Source organism: Schistocerca nitens, chromosome 7 (genome assembly GCF_023898315.1).
Source record: "Schistocerca nitens isolate TAMUIC-IGC-003100 chromosome 7, iqSchNite1.1, whole genome shotgun sequence".
NCBI lineage: Eukaryota > Metazoa > Arthropoda > Insecta > Orthoptera > Acrididae > Schistocerca > Schistocerca nitens.
Genome location: NC_064620.1, coordinates 272,973,664 through 272,989,078, shown reverse-complemented (window position 1 = coordinate 272,989,078; position 15,415 = coordinate 272,973,664).

The window sequence follows — 15,415 nt, the reverse complement described above, 5'->3', positions numbered from 1 at the left end:
AGCATGTCTGCTTCTTCTGCATTAGTAAATCCCGTCACTCACTCACGACCTGTTGCTTGGATTGCCATACACTAACTGACTAGTAAGTCGCAAAGCACTCAAGGAACACACAAACACAGGCCGGCCTGTGTAGCCGAGCGGTTCTAGGCGCGCCAGTCTGGAACCGCGCGACCGCTACGGTCGCATGTTCGAATCCTGCCTCGGGCATGGATGTGTGTGATGTCCTTAGGTTAGTTCGGTTTAAGTAGTTCTAAGTTCTAGGGGACTGATGACCTCCGATATTAAGTCCCATAGTGCTCAGAGCCATTTGAACCACAAACACCCTGCAAGCGAACGTAACAATACCGTACCTAGCAACCACGCAGTTTGAATGGCCCAAACAAGTGTCGATGTGGATACTTTCCATAACATGATATCTCGTAAGCGACTCGCTCTAGATTCCTGCAACAAAGATCACTGACATTTTAATAATTTTAGTTTGATAATGTCAATGGGCATTGTTCCTTTAAAGAAGTGTATGTTTGCACAAAAAACTAACTTTCTAAGTAATATTACAATCTGTTTTATGGCTAACAATACGAGCTCCTGACTGTCAATCCAATCTATGAAAACCGCACTTCATCAGCACTTTTCATTTCGGCAATATTTGCAGTGCAAGTTTTAGGTCATTCACCCTGTATATTGAAATCAGTTCCGTTGTTGTTCACAAATACAAGTGCACACACACACACAATATCGCGAACAGGAATATAATTGAGTCCAAGTAAAGATTAAAATATTACTCTAAACATTTTAATGATAGTCATAGAAAAACCCTAATGTTCGAAATACGTTCTATACCCAGGCAGGGTACCGGGTAACCAATACTTCATCGCTCTCATGAAATAAAGAACAAGCTGCGCGCAACAACACAGAGTAAGTTGTGCACACCTGTGTAAGGAGGAAGTGATGTGTTGACAAAGTTTTATCGTGGCTTCCTTCTGCCGGGTAGGATGTAAAAACGTTTGACAGATTTTGGAAAAATCTTTTTTAGAGAAAAAGTTTTTTTTCATTATCAACCATCTTGATTGCAACTATTTCTAATGAGAGAGTTCGTTGTTTCCATCGAACCGTCTTCGGGTCCGAGCATGTCGCCTACAAGTGTAACCCGTTAATTTCTTTAAGCAATATCCATGCTATGTCATAGACCAATACTGCCACAGTCTACCATGACAGCTGCCTGTCTTGTTCTACAGCGTAGCCTACATATTGGTTTTAGCCGGCATAGTCAGATCTGAAGACGGTTCAATGGAAACGAACCTGGTTACAGCATTAGAAATGTATGCAGTTCAGATCTAGCAAAAATTTCCGGTTTCTCATATACCAAAAACAAAGGAAAGAAATTAGGGTTCAATATCACATCGAAGTTGAAGGCATTACTACACTACTGGCCATTAAAATTGCTACACCACGAAGATGACGTGCTACAGACGCGAAATTTAACCGACAGGAAGAAGATGCTGTGATATGCAAATGATTAGCTTTTCAGAGCATTCGCACAAGGTTGGCGCCGGTGGCGACACTTACAACGTGCTGACATGAGAAAAGTTTCCAACCGATTGCTCATACACAAACAGCACTTGACCGGTGTTGCCTGGTGAAACGTTGTTGTGATGCCTCGTGTAAGGAGGAGAAATGCGTACCATCACGTTTCCGGCTTTGATAAATGTCGGATTGTAACCAATCGCGATTGCGGTTTATCGTATCTCGACATTGCTGCTCGCGTTGGTCGAGATCCAATGACTGTTAGCAGAATATTGAATCGGTGGGTTCAGGAGGGTAATACGGAACGCCGTGCTGGATCCCAACGGGCTCGTATCACTAGCACTCGAGATGACAGGCATCTTATCCGCATGGCTGTAACGGATCGTGCAGCCACGTCTCGATCCCTGAGTCAACAGATGGGGACGTTTGCAAGACAACAACCATCTGCACGAACAATTCGACGACGTTTGCAGCAGTATGGACTAGCAGCTCGGAGACCATGGCTGCGGTTACCCTTCACGCTGCATCACAGACAAGAGCGCCTGCGATGGTGTACTCAACGACGAACCTGGGTGGACGAATGGCAAAACGTCATTTTTTCGGATGAATCCAGGTTCTGTTTACAGCATCATGATGGTCACATCCGTGTTTGGCGACATCGCGGTGAACGCACATTGGAAGCGTGTATTCGTCATCGCCATACTGGCGTATCACCCGGCGTGATGGTATGGACTGCCACTGGTTACACGTCTCGGTCACCTCTTGTTCGCATTAACGGTACTTTGAACAGTGGACGTAACATTTCAGATGTGTTACGACCCTTGGCTCTACCCTTCATTCGATCCGTGCGAAACCCTACCTTTCAGCAGGTTAATGCACGACCGCATGTTGCAGGTCCTGTACGGGCCTTTCTGAATACAGAAAATGTTCGACTGCTGCCCTGGCCAGCACATTCTCCAGATCTCTCACCAATTGAAAACGTCTTGTCAATGGTGGTCGATCAATTGGCTCGTCACAATACGCCAGTCACTTCTCTTGATGAACTGTGGTATCGTGTTGAAGCTGCATGGGCAGCTGTACCTGTACACGCCATCCAAGCTCTGTTTGACTCAATGCCCAGGCGTATCAAGGCCGTTATTACGGTCAGAGGTGGTTGTTCTGGCTACTGATTTCTCAGGATCTATGCACGCAAATCGCGTGAAAATGTAATCACATGTCAGTTCTAGTATAATATATTTGTCCAATGAATACCCGTTTATCATCTGCATTTCTTCTTGGTGTAGCAATTTTAATGGCCAAGAGTGTAACTTGGTATTCCAGATAGGATTATGAGGGGTAAAGAAATCGATCGTGTACTTTGCAAACAAATGACGCCAGCATTTACCTAAAAGATTCTGCGAGTACTAAATCAGGATGGCCGAACAAGAATTGCAACTCTTCATCTGGAAACACATTTCGTATGAACTAACATAACAAGATGAGCAAATGACAGCCCCATTTACATCTCCATGAACTTATTTTTTCTTTGCGTGTTCTTGGTCGGTATGACACTGAAGTACTAGATAGCACTGCATATCTCTGGGGAAAGTACACCTGTCATTTAGGTAATCCCATTTTTGAAGCTGATTCCTGTTTCGTATGACCAGACGAGCAAGAGCAAGAGGTTTGTTAGACCTCTTACTGAGACTTTGCGCAGTATTGTTTGGAGCTCACGGGAAACAGAGGTCCGCGCGTAACTTTCCGTCAGCGGCGCTGGATTCCTTGGCAGAGGACCAGACGCGCCTGTAATCTTGGACTTCGCGAGTACGTCGGCCGGTGAATGGTCCGAGAAACAAAGGAGCGCTGCCAAGCTGAGCAGAGCGTACCGTGTGTCATCGCTTAGAGGACAGACGCAGCAGAGATAACACACACGCAGCAGGCGCTACCTGCTCCTGTGCTTAAGACGTTAGCTACGGGATCCGTGCCAACAGCGAGCGATTCACCTGCCTGCACATTAGTCACCGGTGTGTATCAACGCTACCTTGCACCAGTTCCAGCTGCAGCTGCCTACGCAATCTCACGAAATCACGCTTCTTGCCGCCTTCTAACTTGCATGAAATAAAACATAACAGCATCAAATTTTACACTTTGTTGCTATCTGAGCAAAATCAATGATCTTTTACAGTTAGAATGTTCCTCGTTTTTACCGGGGTCACCCCTTTTTCAGAGCCTCCCCTGACCCCCGAATCAGTTTTAGATGTTTTTGCAAAACCACCCATTTTTTAGTACACAATAAAAATATACTGAAATGACGCAAGTCATGGGATAGCGATCTGCACAACCACAGATGGCAGTACCGTGGACACAAAGCATAAAATGGAAGTGCCTCAGCGGCGCTGTCATTTGTACTCGGGTGCTTCGTGTGAAAACGTTTCCGACATGATTATGGTCGCACGGCGGATATTAACAGGCTTTGATCGAGGAATGGTAGTTGGAGCTGGGCGCATGAGACATTCCATTTCGGAAATCGTTAAGGAGTTACATGTTCCGCGCCACCACGGACAACGCAGTGGCCGACGGCATTCACTTAAAGAACGAGAGCAGCGGCGTCTGCGTAGAGTTGTCAGTGCTAAAAGACAAGCAGCGCTGCGTAAAATAACCGCAGGAATCAGTGTGGGTGGTACGACAAACGTATCCTTTAGCCAGTTCGGCGAAATTTGGCGTTAATGGGCTACGGCAGCAGGCGACCGATGCGATTGCCTTTTCTAAGCCGCCCGGACTAGCCGAGCGGTTCTAAGCGCTTCAGTCTGGAACCGCGCAACCGCTACGGTGGCAGGTTCGAATCCTGCCTCCGGCATGCATGTGTGTTCAAATGGTTCAAATGGCTCTGAGCACTATGGGACTCAACTGCTGAGGTCATTAGTCCCCTAGAACTTAGAACTAGTTAAACCTAACTAACCTAAGGACATCACAAACATCCATGCCCGAGGCAGGATTCGAACCTGCGACCGTAGCGGTCTTACGGTTCCAGACTGCAGCGCCTTTAACCGCACGGCCACTTCGGCTGGCCTGCATGTGTGTGATATCCTTAGTTAGGTTTAAGTAGTTCTAAGTTCTACGGGCTGATGACCTCAGATGTCAAGTCCCATAGTACTCAGAGCCATTTTAGAGCCTTTTCTAACAGCATGACATCTGCACCGTATCTGCTGGGCCTGTGAGCATATCGGTTGAATCCTAGACTACCGGAAAACCGTGGCCTGGTCAGATAAGCCCCGATTTCAGTTGGTAAGAGATGATGGTAGGGTTCGAGTGTGACGCAGACCCCATGAAGCGATGGACTCAAGTTCTCAACAAGGCACTGTGCAAGCTGGTGGTGGCTCGATAATGGTGTAGGCGTGGTTTTCTGGAACGGACTGGGCTCTACAGTCCAACTGAACCAATCATTGACTGGAAATGGCTATCTTCGGCTACTTGGAGACCATTTGCAGCCATTCAACGATGGAATTTTTGTGGATGACAATGCCCCATGTCACCAGGCCATAGTTGTTCGCGACTGGTTTGAAGAACATTCTGGACAATTCGAACGAATGATTTGGCCACCCAGATTGTCCTACATATATCCCATCGAACATTAAATGGAAATGCCGTGTGGCTAAGGCGTCCCGTCGGCTAGACTGTGCATGGGGGCTTAATTAAAATAAAAAGCAAATAATTTTAATTTTTGATTTAGCAGCTGTCTGTCCGTTTACGAAGTCTCGTAAACGGTTGGCCCTGACTAGTATTATTACGCTATCTGACTGCATAGAACAATAACAAAGAATGAAATGGAAATTTTCATTAACACAATTAATTAATTAAGTCCCCAGCAACTATAAAACCTACGAAACCAAAGCACAAGTGTAACTGTTCTGTGTGTGGGAGTATGACTCAACGTACGCATCTGGCACGGTTCTTCTTCAACAACACAAGAAATTTTAAATATCATTTATACTGAATTAATTAAAGGAAATAGAAATACCATAATTACTCAAGAAAACCAGAATTACACTCTAATCCAAGAACACAAGCCAGATGCTTTGTTGACTGAACCTGTAATGAAGCATTACTTACGACATTAAACAATGAAAAATAAATCAAGTTTCGTTACCTTCATATATTGACCAAAATCACTCTAATCATTACAATATATCTCCACACCGACTCGCTATTACCACATCTCAACAAGAACTTTTCAGTATCACATCTCAGCAAGCACTCCCTACTAGCACATCTCAACAAACACTCTCTGCTACGAGTTCTTAACAAGCACTGACTACCACGAGCTCTCCCCAAGCACTGCCCACTACGAGTTCTCAATAATCACTGCCAGTGGAGGCGGCGGAACAATACTCTCTAGCGCGATCTCTGGCGCTGTGGCTCAGTGTAGCCACCTTTCAACTGTTCGCCTGGTGTAAGTCTTTCGAGCTGACGCCACTTCGGCGACTTGCGTGTCGATGTGGATGAAATGATGATGATAAGGACAAGACTACACCCAGTCCCGGAGCGGAGAAAATCTCCGACCCACCCGGGAATCGAACCCGGGCCGTTAGGTACGACATTCCGTCGCGCTGACCATTCACCTACCAGGGGCGGACATCGAACATTTATGGGACATAATCGAGACGTCAGTTGGTACACAGAATCCTACACCGGCAACATTTTCGCAGTTATGGACGACAATAGAGGCAGCATGGCTCAGTGCTTCTACAGGGGACCTGCAACGACTTGAGTCCATGCCTCGTCCTGTTGCTGCACTCAGCCGGGAAAGAGGAGGTCCGACACAATATCAGGAGGTCGCCCACGCCTTTTGTCACCTCACTGTATATCATTAATTTATCATTTAAATTTATATTGAATCCTGGCTCCGGAAACAGTCATCTAGGAAACTGATAGCACTTTTAGCAATTGTTTTGTAAATGTATTTTGCTATGATTTGATTGCTCTGTAACGGGTCTTTGCTGAACGGTGCTTAAAGTTTACAACACCGCATCTCTTTATTCTCTGTTTTGTCTTCGCTAAAGAGGTGAAATAAACTCATTGTTGAAAATGTAAAGAACGAATTGATGATTATCTTAATTGCTCGCAGTAACTTGCCCGCCGACGACACCTGTAAGTTTTTTTCCTGTTGTCCGCGTCCATATCCTCTTTCGTAACAGACGGCTTTAGAGGTTTACTTCTGTGCCATTTTTCCATTTTCTTTAAGCTCTAGTTTATCTCGAGTCGTACCTAGGAACCAAACACTCGCAGTTCCCCGGTACACTAGACCTTTAATGGCAGGCATCAATAGAAAACTTTTTAAAATTTTATTTTCGTTTTCTTTGTGCCCTAGTTTATATCTAGCTATATCTAGAAACTAAAATGATCTTAACCAAAATGTAAGTCTGTTGGTAGTCAGGACACAAATTACCCACTACCATCTCGGCGTATTGCTTCTGGCATTAGTCAGGAGAAAAATGTTCCATTGAAGAGACAGACCATCAAACAACAAAGGGCCTGCAGTAATGTTACTTCCTTTGGAATATAGATAGGTTTAATATGGTTCAGTGCGGACAGAAATCGGTTGCTGAATAATAAATAAAAAATAAATGCAGCAGTTGTATATAGGCTGCTGGTTTTGGAGTTGTTTATGAGGTGTAAGTGCAGCTCAGTAGCATTGTGCTCAAAACTAACTACGTTTCAGTACTTTAAACCACAACTAGAGGACTACAGAGAGAGACTTCAGTGAAGATTTTATACGTGAATTTCTTGACGTGCTACGAGGTTACCCCTAGATTACTAAAACCTCGTAACAGTTACGATTGCAGGTAGTGTAAAACAGTACATTTTGTACTTAATTTTGTTTATAACATATCATTGGAGTTCTAATAATTGTAACTCATTCGTAGCCTATAAATTATATTTGGGTAAAGTTGTAGTAGTACAATTGACGATTATTTAGTAGCAATGTAACATTTGCCCACCTTTAGTGTTCTACATAACTCTTGAGGTGTCAGCCTTGTATACGAGCTCCAGCTGGAAGAGATTTTCGTCACCTTGGCATTGCAAAGGGTAAGGTAACAAAACGCAGCTTGCTCTCACAAATCGACACACTGTACCATGTTTAATCTATTGCTGTGGGTGTGACAAGGAGTTGGAAGCCTCAGCAAAGCTGAGCTGCGGACCGTTTTCAGCTCCTGGCAACCACGGACTTCCGTCGAAACAATTCCGCGCCATAACTATCTGCGAGTTCGGTGTATGTTGGCAGCAAATAAGTACCTTGAGCAAATCAGCTCCGGAGTCACACAATACTTCCTGTGAGGAAATTGAATTAGGTTTGACAATTGGTCTTCCTGGACTGTGCCTCCTTTGAGTGGATACAATTTGAAATGGAGATCCCTAAACATTTCAGTTTTCAGGAGAGCTAAGGGAACTTCATTACTGACTCCAGAGTTTAAGTATTGTCCTCGTCCGTGTGGAAAAGAAAGGCACTGTAACTAACTCTGTCAATAAAGGTGACTAAGTCTAACGAAGGAAATAAAAACTAAGAACGCGAAGTAATCTGAAAATAACTACCAAACGCGGGCAGAAAATTGTAGAGGTGTTCCTATATGCTACCTGCTTCAGTGACTAAAATAATAGAACGCTTCAGAGAGCGCCTTAAAGACGTGTAAGCAAATTTTCTTGACATGTCATAATTGTATCTTTTCCAGTTACCCAGTGGTAGAATTAAACACTTACCAAATGGACCTGACATATAGATTCTGGATGATAACCCTAACCGAATTATCGAGAAATTTCCTTGAGCGAGTTGTTAAATAAACTGTGTGTCAAATCGGGATTCAAACAAGATCTTTGGTTTTGCGGGCAACGCTCTTACTAAACGCGCTATTGGAGAACACCCTACAACCTAATTCTATTACGGTGAAAGAACTCTTATTGCTGTTCAAAATTTCACGGCGGTTCTTCCGCATGGCCTACTGCAATTATTTATTATTTATTTATCTATTTAGCCTGACAGGATTAAGGCCATCGTGCCCTCTCTTCCATCTCACCAGGGTTTAAACATACACAGCACCTTTTTTACATTACAGTTACATTACCACATTACCACAAATATCTGTAGTAGTATAATGATTTGAGTGTTTATAGTGACAATGTGAGTAAATAATACTGACTATGAACTAATAAAATAAATACTGGCAGTACTTGTAATACTTTACCACCAGTAATGATAATAGTAATAATAACAATTATAATCACGATAATAATGACACTGACAGATGTAAGAAGAATTTGTAGGTGTACAAAATGAATGTTTCCTGATACAGCGCGTTCTGAGGAAAGGTAATTTAAGCAGACTGCATCGGCTAAGGAAACTGGGAGTGAGGAAGACTTGGTTAGAAAGAGGGATGTACAAAGGTAACGAGTGCGCACAGGGGCAATGGTAATGTCTTCTGAAGCTGAAGATGCTGTTTAGTTCCCTAATATAACGGAGAGGGTTGTTCCAGATTTGAGTTCCTGCTACGGAGAAGGACTTCGAGAAAGTGGCTGAACCATGGTGTGGAAGGATTTTACTGATGGTAGCGGGTGTTTCTTCACGTTCTTCAGACAAGAGTATTAAGGTCGAAGAGAGATATGACAGTGTTCAATGATAGGACAATGGAGACGACACAGGGCATGGAAATCTCTGCGCTTGTCTGCATGCAGCCAGGTTAGCTGTGCATATGATGGTGAAATACTGTACGGTCAAAGTGTCGAACGTGACAATTATAACGAACACAGGCATTCATAACCAGTTCCAGGGATAATGCACACAGGTCCCTACTGAGATTCTCGATAGCTGCATTCAGGTTTTTTGGTTTTGCAGTTACATACAACAGGAGGTTATCACCGTACATGTGGTATTTGCAGAAGGACAAAATGATCACACGTCATCTACGTACAATGAAAAGAGCGTAGGACCTAATACCGAACCTTGGGCAATGCCTGATTCTACCTGTATCCTTCATGACTTTGTGGAGCCGGACATGACGCGTTGCTGGCGAGACGTCAGGTGTGAGCGAAATAAATGCACTGCACCTGGGTATAAATTCAGGATGCTAAGTTTTTCAATTGAAATCTCGTAGTCGACAGTGTCAAACGCTTTGCTGAAATCTAAGAAGCACATGAAAGTTTCTTCTTGTGCATCCATGGCAAGCTTCAGGTCATCTGTTAACTGTATTAAGGCAGATGTCATGCTGCGACCTTTACGGAAACATGATTGGTATTAGTCTAGTAGGTTGTTTGTAGTTAGGCAGTTTGTTACCTGGTCGTGGACTATGCACACCAAGGCCTTGGACAGTGCAGGAAGAATGAAAACAGTCGGTAATCAGAGAGCGCTTTTTAGCACCTGTTTGCAGGTCTCAGGGAAAAAACCTGTGATTAAAGAGTGGTTGAAGATATTTGTTAGTCTAGGCAGTAGTTCGCTGATAATAAGCTTCATCGTTTGGACTGTGATTCCATCGTGTCCAGTAGATGCTGATCTTATACGCATGATGGCTTTCTTGACTAAACTACATTACTTTAAGAAGGAATATGTCGACTAATGGATTAAGCAGAGCCTATAAATTATTCACTGAACGAATGTGTAACGATGCAGCCCAGAAGTACGATGAAATGGAACTTCCCGACAGGTATGAATTGTGAGCAGCCGGTTCGAATGCCAGAGTGGAAATAATTTCCATAACTGGAATTTATCTAACAAGAGGTAGACACTTGGTCTTACAGTTGATGCCATAGATGGTACCCCAGCGGTCTGGTCTATATCTCAGACCTCTGCGGACATAAATGTTTTCTGTTGATAAAGACAAAATATTGCGTTAAAATTCACCATGGCCAACCGTCTTAACTCTCATATCAATAGGCCCTTGATACTTTCTCTTTTGTCGAATTATTTAATGACGCCTGCTTGCCGAGAAATCGTCGGCATTCTGTAACTGACTTCGAAGCGTGATTCGTAATTATAATGTAGTCGAACGTCGATGCTGTATCGAACTCAACACACAAATGCAAGGAGTTACACTGAGAAGCACCACACTTTGTGGACACGTTGTGAGCTACGTTAAAAATCTGTAAGCTGACGGGCTGATGACCTCAGCAGTTAAGTCCCATAGTGCTCAGAGCCATTTGTGAGCTGACGCTCCAGGTAGGGCACTGAAATCCTGGGAGGCGGCGAAAAAAAAGCAAGGGTTCTCTCCCAGATGAAATTAGGGGGGAACTCATGACTACTAACTTAGTCATGAATTACAACTAAATCTATTTATTCCAATAAAATGATCGTTAAGCAAATGGCAACCTCTGACAACATTAATATCACTCCAACAAAATCATAGACGACACAGATGGCAACATTAATGTAATAGGACCTTGGTATATCTGATATAGAGGGTAGGGGGGGGGAGGGGAAGATACCAACAATCAAGCAAGTGAATTTTTTATAGTCGTGAAATTCCCAGTGATTGTCGTGATGTTACTTGAAGACAGATAGTACTACGGAAGGGGGTACGTCGCACATATGGTCGAAGTTAAAAGCAAGCTGTTCACTGGTACTAAAATACAAGTCTTCAGAGTGAAGCTTGAAGTGATCGGATTATCATAAAATGATTTTGACGTTCCTACACATTGTCTTGCGGTTGCGGCTCGGTCTCACCATTGTACTGTAGTTGGAGGCTCAAGTAGCTGTACAATGAAACACTGACGGCACCAATTACCCTCGCCCTACGCGTAGATCAGCCAGAAAATACTGCAAGTCCCCAGTACAGACACGACAGGCCGACGGTGGCTCTCGGCGTAGAAGCCTTTGAAAGGGCACGGCCGACTTCCTTCCTTCCCAACCATTCCTAATCCGATGGGACCGATGACCTCGCTGTTTGGTCCCTTCCCCCGAATCAAACAACCAACCATTCAGCGCAGAAATCTGGCGGCAGAGGTTACCGATTATACTGTTGGAGTCTGAAGTGAACTCTGATCGAATACTGGCTAAAAGGAGACCTCGCATTGCCCGTTATGTGCCTCTTATTGCATCTTGATTGGCTCAACTTTGGTTCTTTCGAGCACCGACCTCATAAATATCTCCTTACAAAAACCATAGTACGCTTCCTATAGCTGGTTAAGCAATAACTTAGTCCTACCATCCTCCACATAAAAAAATCACCTCACTTTCCATCTCTCTCTGTGACCAATATGCGCTCTTCATCGTCACCGTCCCATGTCTAGCTTAGAATATATTTACGTTAGGGAATGCTGGCCGTTTTTACATTGCTGAAACATTTGTTTCTTGATGAGCCAAAACGTTCAGGAGTGTCTCACGTTACAAAAGCCCAGGATCCCGTCTTAGAGATGTGTATCTCTAACTTTCAGTGCTTTTTGGAGAAAAGGTGAGCTTCTGTCAAAAAGCGAGCCTTCTCACTCCACTCCCATGGCATATATTTTTGCCAGGAGTTTGCTCCACGGGACATATTATCTGTGTTCATACAAGAGTTGGCCGGAGGTCCTAGGGCAGCACCACAAAAAGATGGCTGATGGCCGGTGGATTATTGACTCTCAGCTATCCCTCGACGTTCCTTCTGCAAACTGACTTTAAGGGGCGAACAATACTGCCTCTGGCAAACCTTCTCATTGTTGAGAATGCTTTCAACGTTTTATCACTCTTACAAGGCATGCAAATTCGTATTAATAGCGAGCGAAAGGAAAGTAAATCTGCATTATTGATTGGCGACTCCATAGTGTCCTGTGCACTACGACCAGATAATGGGTATACTTGAAAGGAGAGACAGCATTGGTCGTATATTTTTGTTTATTATCGCAAAATCGATTTTCGGTCACTTAGTGACCATCTTCAGTGCTGTAATATATAACTTAAATTAGTAAGCACTGGTTTCAATAAGCTTACGGCGATCACATAGACTCATCTGGTGTCAATAAGCTTACGGCGATCACATAGACTTATAGAGTCTATGTGATCGCCGTAAGCTTATTGACACCAGTGCTTACTAATTTAAGTTATATATTACAGCACTGAAGATGGTCACTATGTGACCGAAAATCGATTTTGCGATAATAAACAAAAATATACGACCAATGCTGTCTCTCCTTTCAAATCTGCGTTAGTTACCGACAATCACTAGTACTGCTGGTTATCATATTCCTCAATGACAATTAAATATTACGATTAAATGAGTCTTGCATTGTGAATCTGCATACATTTCAAGACTGTTTCTGGGAAAACGGTCCCATGACAAAGTACGCCTCGCAACAGATATTAAGTGATTAAACGTGCATTCTTTTCGGAACTGATGACAGTATTAACATAAGTATGAGCTGTGACCTTCCACAGCGCAAATACACGCTAATATCCGCTGTGACATCATGAGGAATTGAACACCGTGGCGGGGTCAGAGATTTTCTCTGCCTCGTGATGACTGGGTGTTGTGTGATGTCCTTAGGTTAGTTAGGTTTAAGTAGTTCTAAGTTCTAGGGGACTGATGACCATAGATGTTAAGTCCCATAGTGCTCAGAGCCATTTGAACCATTTTTTGAACACCGTGCCTCGAACAGACTGTGTCAGTCCATGGAGAATGCTTGCTGGAATCTGATACGAATGCATACACTTACCATTATATCAATGACACTCTGAGGGTACCAGTCATGGGCGAGCGCAGGTGGTCAAGGATCCCTACATTCCTCATGGCTGGAACACGGCATTTGGCAGCCTCGCCATGATAGATATGGCAACAGGGTTTACCATTCTTGCCGCATATTGGTGAGCATTCAGCCTCCTTTCAACAGTTGTCAAATCATTCAGTCGTCAACTCTAGTAACTCCGACACCATAACTCCAGGGTTTGGAAAGGCATAAGTCTTTAGAATCACTACTTTCTGTCACGTTTCACCAGGTCGTCTACGGTCATGTTAGTGTCGACCTGGGCGCTGCAAACAGAAGCGAGGCTCATTACTGAACGTCACAGGATATTATTCATTATCTCAGTTGGTTCTGCCTCTTCACCATGAAAGTCTCTGTTGTCTGTGCTATGGTTTCAGCAGTAGACACCACATGGCAAGTCCAGATCTCAAGCGAGTTTCCACTAATCTCCAACGGTTCGTTGTGACACAGTGCCTGCAACCTCTGATTGGATTTACGCTGTCGTCAAAGCCAGTTGAGGAATCCTATGATATTTTCGTGGTGTAGTCCTTCTGCAGGGAACCATGCTATACTACTAGACACATTGTGTCCTGCGTTCAAGTCATCGGTTGTTCTGCAGTTATTGTCCCACAACCATCTGTCTGTGTGATCTGTCGATATGATGCTCTGAAGTTCCTTATGTCAGTGATTCGACGTTTCTCGAAGTCCGAAAGATAGTGACAAACAGGTCGTGCACTTCGTCTGGGAACGCTGCATTGCGATCTGCACCAGAAAAAGTCAGCAACGTCAGAAACACAGTCAATATGTGCGCATCGCATTCTTCACCTTAATATTAGTCAACATATTCCACCAACCTGAAAATACTGGACTGTCAAGTTGGCAGCATTCAGTCAAGACATTCATGGTATACCACTTTCCATATCCATACACTCGGTACGATATGGAGAAGCTGTTAATTGGTACTACCGATCACATCAAGGTACCAACTTCAACTCCTTTACTGATAAAAATAACGAATCAAGCTCTCTAATATGTCACATCTGAATTAAGCACGTCGCCTAATATCATCCGGGAATAGGCGACACGTCGCTTCCCACGCCCGGGTTCCCGGGTTCGATTCCCGGCGGGGCCAGGGATTTTCTCTGCCTCGTGATGGCTGGGTGTTGTGTGCTGTCCTTAGGTTAGTTAGGTTTAAGTTGTTCTAACTTCTAGGGGACTGATGACCATAGATGTTAAGTCCCATAGTGCTCAGAGCCATTTGAACCAATAGGCGACACGAAATCGCCCTTTAATCCTTAGCGTGCAACAAAAATAAAAATTAAACATACCAATACGCGGAATGAAAGGGACCGCTCCCTGACACCACCTAGAAGCTTAACCGCAAGAAATCTGACACCAAGTGGTGCCCAAATCATGGAATTAAAAAGGTTTGAAACGAAAGAAATATATCTAAAAAAAAGAGGTTTCTTCTGCATTGTTGCTTCGGTCATCATCCCTTAGGCTGGTACAATGTAGTTCTTATTTTTGTCCCTTACAAGCTATCACTTCATTCCAGCATAACTACTGCATCATACTTCGTTAACGATGTCTGATTCTTTCCTGCAACCCTCCACTCATATTACATATTTTAGCAACGATATCATGTCATTACATCTGCCAATCTGAAGCAGCGAGTGACATGTGCATACTTTAAGGTATTACTTTATAAGAGAGATAGATTTTGTCGAATTGTTTGTTGAGTATGGTCTGATGTAGTTTTTCTGTTCTGCTTCTGAATTTGTTGAGCTTGCTCGGAGATGCCTGGCATGGCGCTGAGAAAATCATTTTGTGGTCGATGTTCTTTCAAATGGTTAAAATGACTCTAAGCACTATGGGACATAACATCTGAGGTCATCAGTCCCCTAGACGTAAACCTAACTAACCTAAGAATATCACACACATCCATGCCCGAGGCAGGACTCGAACCTGCTACCGTAGAAGCAGCGCTGTTCCGGACAGAAGCGCCTACAACAGCTCGGCCGACTGTGTGTTCCCCTGGGTGACCTTGAATATAAGACGCACAATTGCCTGGATGATTCCCCTGGGTTGATGAACACCCAGTGGTTCTCCAAGGGAGAGGGGAGTTGGTGTACCAAGGCCACAGCGGCCACAGCCGCCGGCGAAGCTCTTTCCTTACCTGTGTTTGCTTCCTAATATATAACAAGGGATGGAGTAG